Below are 9,695 nucleotides of genomic sequence, written 5' to 3' on the forward strand. Positions count from 1 at the left end.
CAGCATCACTGGTAGTGAGCCAGTGGAGGCTGAGCAAGTGCGCTAAAGCCGCAAACACTCAACTTGAGTGGAGAATCTGACCATTGCCAGAACTAGTTGGAAATTAATGTAAGGACACATTGGACATTAGAAGCAATTGGCACGTACTGAGCCTCAGCTAGTTGAATGCCTTCCCACTTGGAACATATATTGTGGCCAAATATATTATTGCCATATAGCAAAGTTCGCAATATCCTTATACAGTATATATTGCACTTTAAAGTCCAATTCTAAAACTTCTTGGCTATATTTCATATCTTTATTATGAATGAATCATATTTGTTATTAGTTTAAAGAAACAAAACGCTGACTAGTAATAGGACTTTCTTGGTTCTTAAAAGTAACAACAAATTATATTCACTCATAATATAGATAAAAAATACGTAAAATAATTCAGAGGCCTCATATTTAGCTCTGTAAATAAGTTTAACCACTCGGAAAGCCTGGTTACAGATGACAACGAAGTAGAAGAGAGGTCAGGATAGCAGCAGAAAAGTGGTGTGAATTCTCACTGCAAAGAGTAAAATGTTTTTTGTTTTTTTTAATTGTATATTTAATGTAATTTACAACTGTACAAAATAATACAATAGGTAAATATGTTGTATGTTTCATATACACTTGAAAATCTTGGGAAGGAACCACCCATTGGTGGTACTTCAAACATTAATTCAAATTAGAAGGTCCCGTGGCCATCTTTTTTTCAGACGCCTCGGAGGATTATCAGGGATTGTTAAGGATGAAAGATTAAGAATTAATGGGTTAGGATGGTTAAGGTGTTTGGAATGAAAAGACGCATATCTGTTTTGGGTCAAATCTGCAACGAATGGGATGTTAAGGTCGTTGTGAATGAGTTTATTTGTGACGTAATAAGGAGCATCAAGGATTTTACATTGTAACGATTGGATGCGGGAAGAATTTGATGGTTTGGTAGAGCCCCAGAGCTCAATTCCATATTTCCAAATTGGTCTGATTATTGTAGTGTATACTAATTTTTTGTACTGAATGGGAAGTTTAGAGCGTTTGTCAAGTAAGTGTTGTAGCAATCGGAATCTACGAGCAGTTTCTTGTCGTTTCAGCCTTGTGTGTGGAAAACTTGATATAAATTTGTTTTTTGTTTGACTGTTTATGTATGATATATATTTATTACAATCTTGTAGTTAAGTCGATAGTAAACAAAATATTTTGGTAAGGTATTTTCCTGGAACAAAGCATCATTTTATTTTATTTTTTTAACACACAAGGTCACCTCTAATGTATATGTGATGGTGAAAAGCTTCTATTTTAATCCTAATTAAATCGCATCTGTGTTTGATTTCTCAATATCAAATGAAGATATATTAAGATCACTTTAAGCGTTTATTTTTAGAACGGTACTTGTGAGATAATTCTGAAAAATTTCCGTAACTCGAATCTTTTAAACAGTTCTGAATTATAAATATTTTATCCTGTAATTTCATATTTTACTGTTTTTTTTTTTTTAGTAATGCCACAAATGAATGTTTTTTTAATATTTTGTGTTTGAGATATTCTATCGATTGTTTCGTAGACCAGAGTAATTTGTAACAACTGTTATAGCTTCAGGAATGTCTGTAGGGGAGTCTCTGTAAATAAAATAATCCCAATCTATCATAACAATTTTTTTTGTAAGATGTGCCACTCTTAAAGCATCGATATATACTATATATAATTAGTAATATGAATACGTATGAATATTTATACAATATATATAGTTAAACTCCTATCTGCCTGGGACACCTGCTATTTCTTCCCTCGTACCTATATTAGGGTCATTTTCAGGCAGTGATGGTCTAAAATTAGCTATAAATCAATAAATCAAATAAGTGCTGTTACTAAACCAACGGTTGTGGAAAGAGGTGATTTGGTCAGCATCATGTTCGACCAAACAATATTTTCGATATTATACCCACTGAGTTGACCCTGGAGTGCTCCGGAAAAAAATAATTATCTGCCAAACCGGATTCGACCTGGGTCCTTGGAGTTAGTAGCACAATGCCTTACCTTTGAATAGATCAGAGTTTATCAGAAAGTTATATCATATGGAAGACCATTGGAACATGGAACATGGAAAATTTACTTCAGTCATTTATAAACTACCTGGCTTATCCGTGGGGAGGGAAATTCGTCAGCATACTAAATTAAAAATAATACCTACTGATCAACGTTTATTCTGTTTGACATTTACTGAGAAGAAGAAAAAATGGAGGGAGAAGGAAGAGTGGAGCGGGTTTAATATCCGGGATCTAGGGGACATATGCAAGTGACTGGGCTCCCGGGGTGGAGCCGCCAATATCTCTCGCCTCTATATTGACAGCCAGCTAATCCCTCGTCAAAGTCTCTCACAGTTTCCGGGAGAGATTTTCTCTTCCCTATTCTGTCAGTGGGGAGATCGAGGGGAGTCTTACCCTCTGAAGTTTTAGCGAGTGGAAGTGGAGTTCCTCATTTACAAGGAATCTTCCTAGGATTCAGGAACAACTAATTTAAGGTATAATTTGTATATATTCAGGTTCATTTCTCTAACGAAGATACTGCAATGGAACCTCTGTATAAGAATATTGAGGGGTTTTCGAAAAAAGAAATTTCTATGTATTGAGATAATACAATTATTATAAATCATTTTCAAAAAGTATCTGAGTGTATTAGCATCAGCAAACTGCAATCTAAGATTGCAGTTAAAAGGCTAACAAAAGGAGTACACCGACTGAAATGGAGGTGGGCCGGTCATGTTGTGGCATAAGGTGGTATACATTGCAACAGAGAGGACCAACCAAGGGAACGTAAGAGATGGAGAGAGAGACCAATTACTAGTTGGCGAGATGAGATAGTTCAAAGAGTAAGAGACTGTTGGGCTACTGGAGCCAGGAATAGTGATCTATAGGGTAAAGTAATGAAGAACCTGTTGCAAGTCAAGTTATATTTAGGAGTTCAAATTGAAAATATTTTATTTAATTATAGGCAAATTATATAATTATAATATAAAAAAATTTAATCAATGGAGATATGGAAAAATTGTAAATGGTCAATATACCAGGCTCTTACCTCGTAAGGACAACTAAAGGCAATTTGAATTAAATTAATAACAAGCCTGACCTGAGTGTATGGAAGGTTATAAATTACTTTGTTTATATGATAGTGATAGTGTAGATTAATTGAAAATTAAAAGTTATAAAATTATTGAAGTTTGAAAAGAATAGGTAACCAGACATAAGCTTATTAATAATTAATATGACTCTCTATTAATTGGCATTTTCATAGGGTGATTTAATGACCTGGGCAGAATAGCCTGAAAAACATTTTTTATATTTGAAGGTATATTGTATTATTAGTAATAATGCTGTTGTTATAATTGTTAGGAATTAATGTATAATAAGCTGTTAAATGTTTAGATTGTCCTTGAGGATGGCCGAGTTGGCCGAAACGTTGGACTGTTGATATAATAAAGAGTGTTGAGACTAAAAAAAGGATACCATTTGATTTATTTAATGAATAAATATCAGTCTCTAGAAATTGTACATTATTATTATTATTTAGGAATTTTCCTTATTCTCGACTTTCACCGGAAGTAGTGCCTACCCGTACCAAGGTTAAGGCTGAGGTTAAAAAGGTTCAATCTCAAAAATATTGATGAATTTCCTGACCGGAGCAACACAGCTTTTTGAATTTCCTGACTCGAGCAACACAGCTTTCTGAATTTCCTGACCCGAGCAACACAGCTTTCTGAATTTCCTGAATTTCCTGATCCGAGCAACACAGCTTTCTGAATTTCATGACCCGAGCAACACAGCTTTCTGAATTTCCTGACCCGAGCAACACAGCTTTCTGAATTTCCTGACCCGAGCAACACAGCTTTCTGAATTTCCTGACCCGAGCAACACAGCTTTCTGAATTTCCTGACCCGAGCAACACAGCTTTCTGAATTAGTTTTAGTATATTTAATGACTGATTCAGGCCCTTAATGCTCTCCAATCTTGTCTCCGGAATCTAATCTATTAGTTGAGATAATGAACGGTCTTATTTTAGTTTATATAATTGTTTTAGTTCCTCTCCTAAATCCTGATATTTCCGTATTCTTTGTATATTGTATAAATTCAGACTTTCAATAGGTTAGGTTCTTCCTAGAACAGCATCAAACTTAATGTTTAATTGAAACACGAATAAGTTGGTGTAACCTATTTAATTTTTTTCCTATTCATTTCTAATGGTATACTTTACTTTTATTTTGCCTCTTTATTAATTATTATTGTTACATATATTTTCTTCCTCTCAATTTTCTTTTTCTTTCCATATTTCAATTTTTAAATTATTAATAACCAATATGTTCATACTTCTTTGCATTATATAACTTCATTTTTATTTCATTTCCTTAATTATGTTATTTTACCCACTTTTTCAATTATCTATGTATACATTTTATTTCCTGCTTTTCTCATCACTTCATTTTATTAATTCTATTTTGAAAAATTACTCATTTTATATTATTCTATTTTTCTCTCTTTTTTATTTTCTATACTGACTGTGGCTGTGTATAAAGTTTTCAAAATAAATTCTCTAACTACTCATCTTTTAGTACGTCCCATACAACATTTTTATGAAATGTTGCTTTTTAAATAGCTTTATCTCGAAAACTATTTAACGTAAATAACTCTATTAGAGCTCATATTTTAGCAAATTTACTCTTCTTTAAATGACGTTCTTTTAGGTTCTTTTGTATTGGTCCAACTTTTTAAGATATAAATTTCTGAATGAAAAATTAGTATTTTTTATCGCTTTGAAACAGCCGCCATATTTTATTCCCCCTACCTATACTTGGCAGACTCATCAATTTTGACTATTAATTATAGATAGTTTTCATTAATGTAATCAGAAATTGGGATGAGATAACTGCCTTTTTTCTACTCTTTGGCTCTTGTTCTACAATTAGACACCGCGAATCTACAGGATTGACTCAATGCCTCATTAGCAGTATAATTAATTATTTTAATAGGTTCTTAGTAATAATCTATAATCTTTTTTTTTGAAAGTATTTTTATTTATGTGCTTTAGTTAAAACAGCTCACAGCTTTTAATTATTTGCATAGTTTGTTTAAAGAGATTCATTTTTTGTATTTTTTATAAATAAACACATTCCGTTCATTCATAATGTTTAATTTTGTTTATATCTTTTTTTCTACTAGATAAATCCAAAATTTCGATAGCTAATATTCTGCCAGCATGATATTAAAGGATTTGTATTAAAGGTATATTATATAGTGAGTAATGATGGTTATAAATGTTTAAAAATAAAGATATAATATAAGCTGTTGAATATTTAGATGTCCTTGAAGATGGCTGGAATAGCCGAAACGTAGGACTAGTAAGAAATAAAGTGTTGAAACAGTATTGGATACAATTTGTGGTTTTATTTAATAAATTAGACTTTTGTTTTAAAATAAAAGAATTTTGCAGAGATTTTAGGTAACAATAAACATTACTTTTTTCTTTATATAAATAAAAAATATTTTGGAAGTATTTGTTTTAAAACAGGAATGATTTTAACGAAAACCACGCTTTGCCAGGAATAGACGAAGACGCCCTGGAAGTATTGTCGACTCCTGGGGGAGGAAATGGGAGACCTCAGTGCAATAAAATAAAGGCGACCGCAGTGACATATTGGCTGGGGCGCCACCTGCACCGCACGTGACGAAGCAAAAATCTCCCCCCCCCCCAGCTCTATTGTGCACTATAATATATGCGCCGAGTGGCACAATAGTCCTCTGCGCAATTTGTATCCATCGGATGGCCATTACAACCCTTCACTGACGTCTTCTAGCTCATTAACTGGCCCCTGTTAGTTCCCTCATTACATGCTCGCTTCATCGCCTCTGTTTTCCTTCTTGTTTTTTTGGACCTCTTTGTCTCCGATTAGGGGTGCTGTGGTCAGTCATTCCTATTGTTATAACCTTTCTCGTTAATCATGCCAATAATACTGTGAACAAGTTGTTGTTGTCTTCACTGTGGATTAATTATTCTAATTTAAAAAATTAGAACATTACTCGAAGAAGATAATATATATATCAATTGTGATAATATAGATCTTCAACTTGGTTACTTATTTCTTTTCCATGAATATAAAAGTTAGTCATTAAACTTTAAACTTTAAATAAAATCCTAAAATTTAATAGAGGATATAATAAAAAATACAAACATAATTCTAGCATACACTATATAACATATGCATAACCGAAGCAAGTAAACTAATACAATATACTAGACTACGAATTGGACACACTCGACTAACCCAAGAATACTTTGGGTATTGGGTATATATACCAACATGTAGACAGTATAATGTAGACATACTGATAGACTGCATTTGATATACTTCAGATTACCATATCATATGGTACTCTGGTAACTTTGCTTAACGATAATAACCCTCAAATTTCGGAAATATTTTATTAGCTCAAGAGAACAAATATGTACGAATCTATATAACGAAGTTTGATTATATATATAATATGTACGAATATATATAAATTTTTTAAATAATTAAAAAAAGTGGCCCTGAGCTGGTACGAAGGTAGGTAAGGTTAAATATTGTGAATTGATTAAAAAATCAGTTCTATAGAATATAAATTACCAACTTCGGTAATGAACCAGGAATCTTGAAAGTTATTATATATTCAATTATAATTTTCCTTAATAAGATCATTTTATATCTCTGAAACTTTTATGTGTCTCCCACCTCAACTAAATTTATCTGATTTTGGGGTTTCTTTATCTCTGAAACAAGCATACAGAGCGAATTCGACAGATTTTATGCAATTAAAGCATTTAAGATAATGTTGTAAGTTACGTTCGAACGTTTGGTCGAATGTTTTCTCGGCAAGTACTAAAGATACTTAGAAGGTGAAAACTGAATATTCAAGTTCAGTGTAAATTCGGGTAATCCAAACGGCGGTACTCCGTACACTCCAGTAATCCGAACTGGTGTAAAAGAAAAAAAAAGGTTTTTGTTTTCAAATAAATGTGCACACGTGTAAAGGAAATTTTTAACTTCCCTATCTATAGGAAAGTTATTGTGATCACCGTGAAAATCCAAAGTGAGAATTTTTACATTTTCGATATCGGGTAATCTAATTCTTATTAAGAGAGTTTATGAAATATTTTGTTTGAATTGTTATAATATCTATTGTATAAACCATTGGATTCTGTAAAACTAATTTAATTAATAATAGAAACATGTACAATAAAAATTTTAAATTTTAATAAAATAAATCAGCCCTTAGTATTACAGGGTGTGTAAAAGAACATTTTTTTTTTAATTTTATTAAAATTCAAATTTCGAAAAAATAAAAAATGAAAATATTTATGTACATTCTGAATATTTCTGATTTTTTTTTTTTTTTTACACCATTGTTGCTAATACTTTCTGTTATCCGTACTTTTCATTAATCCGTACACCTCCTGCAGCAATTAGTTTGGATTATCGGTATTATTATACTGTATATCGAAAATTAATTTTTCCTTTTATACCTACACTGATAAAAGATCTGCAAGTTAGATGGTATGAAAGAAATAACTGAAATAATATTTTAGATTTAGTGTCCAAAAGTCAAAACCGTATTTACATAGTTCAAAGATTGGCTAAAATTATAAAGAGGTTATGCAACCCCCGACTCAGTTCCCAAAAACAGCAATTGATAAGAGTTTAATTAATGATTTCAATAGTATTGCCACTTGATAATTTATGAATTAAGTTAAATTATATAAAAATAAAAAAATTAATTATATACCGCTACAACCCACAGGTGATGTACTTTGCAAGGGAGTACTGTTACTCGATCAATGCTTGTGCAAGGAGGTGATTCGGCTAGAATCACACTCGACCGCCAGATTTTTACCCAATTAAAGTACCCACTTTATGAGGCTGGGTGGACTTCAATGAAACAGAAAATAATTATCTTCCTTAACCGGATTCGAATCCGTATCCTCAAAGCTAATGGCACATGAGCTACCCGCATATGTGGTAACCCCATGTCATAAGAGAATGTCGGAAAATGATTCATAGGTAGGTCCAAAATTCATTTGTCCCTGAATGATTGTGCATACAAAATTAGGGTAAGTATTTTGATTTAAAACTGTTCTTTTACTAAATTACCTTCCCCGTGAAAACTAGCATTTTATATATAATATAAAATTAATATAATCGTATAGCAAAGCAAAAAGAATTTCATAAAAATAAAACAATCTGAAATAGAAATTGTACAATGAGTAATCTGAAAATAAATTGAAGAGGTTTCATTGCCTCTGGAAGATGCTGTGTCCTGGAGAAAACGAAGAACTTGAAGCCTTCCAGCTCCGATTCCTCTGTAAGAGGAGAGCTCATCTTCACAGCGCTGTGCTGGGAGAAGATCTATACTGAGGAGTGGCCAAGTGTGTCCCGAAAATGTGTATTCGAAATTCTTCACGAACGAAATACTTTTCCTTACTAAATATTCCATATATAGATAAGTGGAAGTAGAAATAATAACAATTAATTTTGCTAGCATTCTTATAACTAATTATTAACCATAATTATAACACGCGCTGTGGGACAGTACTAAGATACAATGTTTCTTTCTCCAAGGACTCGGTTTCAGATCTGTCTGTGGTAGAAATTATTATTTTCTATTACATTGCAGCCGTGAGTCAACACTGTGAGGTTCTAGAGTTCTAATGAGGCCCACCCAACCTCATAAATAAAACATATAGCGTCGTAGCTGCCAACACTTAGATTGTGTGAGGGCACTCACTGTTTAAGTATTTTAGGGCATTATACGCTGACATTTTAGAACAATAAATCTTCTTTAGTTTACCTTTGATGTCGATTTTAAGTTAGATATATTTTATACTTTATGTAGAGCATTGAATTCTAACATTAACCCCATATACCGACCACTCTGCAGTTTTAACCTACTCAAACCTGAAGCATATTTAATATATAGGTTAAATTAAAAAAAATAAGGTACATCAGCCAACTAAGAGTAGGAAACCCGGAGCATATCAAACTACACCTCGGAAGCAAAACCATCACTTTGAAGGCAAACGAACTCTGTCCATTCTGCAAAAATTATTTCAATAATTGCTTGTACCACATTCTCCTAAATTGTTCCACCTTTAAAGAAAATAGAAAATATATCTTAAAGCCACCCATATCCGTATCTTGCGACTTACAAAACATTGAAAATATATTGAACATTGATAGCGAAGCCAAATTTAACAGACTATATAATTACATTGTAACAATATGTAATAATTTAATAAATAATTCAAAACACTATCAATTATAGTCTCAAAACTTTTATTTCTTTTACACGTCCAACGTTTCGGCAAATTCGGCCATCTTCAGGGACAATCTCAATTCACTATGAAACATATAATTTAACCACTTTAAAAACTTCATACAGGCTATTCTGCCCAGGTCAAAACATTTATATCTAATTAAGTCAATTATCCATTAAAAACCACAGTCAAAATTATTTCTCTTTAAACACTATTAATACACTTTTATTACAACCTTGCTTGTTAAAGAGAAATAATTTTGACTGTGGTTTTTAATGGATATTTGACTTATTAGATATAAATGTTTTGACCTGGGCAGAATAGCCTGTATGAAG

The 9,695-nt window shown here is 32.2% G+C and overlaps 1 protein-coding gene across 2 annotated transcripts in view; it reads right to left on the minus strand.

Annotated features, from left to right (window-relative positions):
- The window catches only part of LOC106681857 (LIM homeobox transcription factor 1-alpha), a 104,781-nt gene that overhangs the window by 60,599 nt on the left and 34,487 nt on the right, over nucleotides 1-9,695 (minus strand). The gene's annotated exons all lie outside the window — the stretch shown is intronic.

Source organism: Halyomorpha halys, unplaced genomic scaffold (assembly GCF_000696795.3).
Source record: "Halyomorpha halys isolate HHAL.00 unplaced genomic scaffold, Hhal_1.1 Scaffold371.1, whole genome shotgun sequence".
Lineage (NCBI taxonomy): Eukaryota > Metazoa > Arthropoda > Insecta > Hemiptera > Pentatomidae > Halyomorpha > Halyomorpha halys.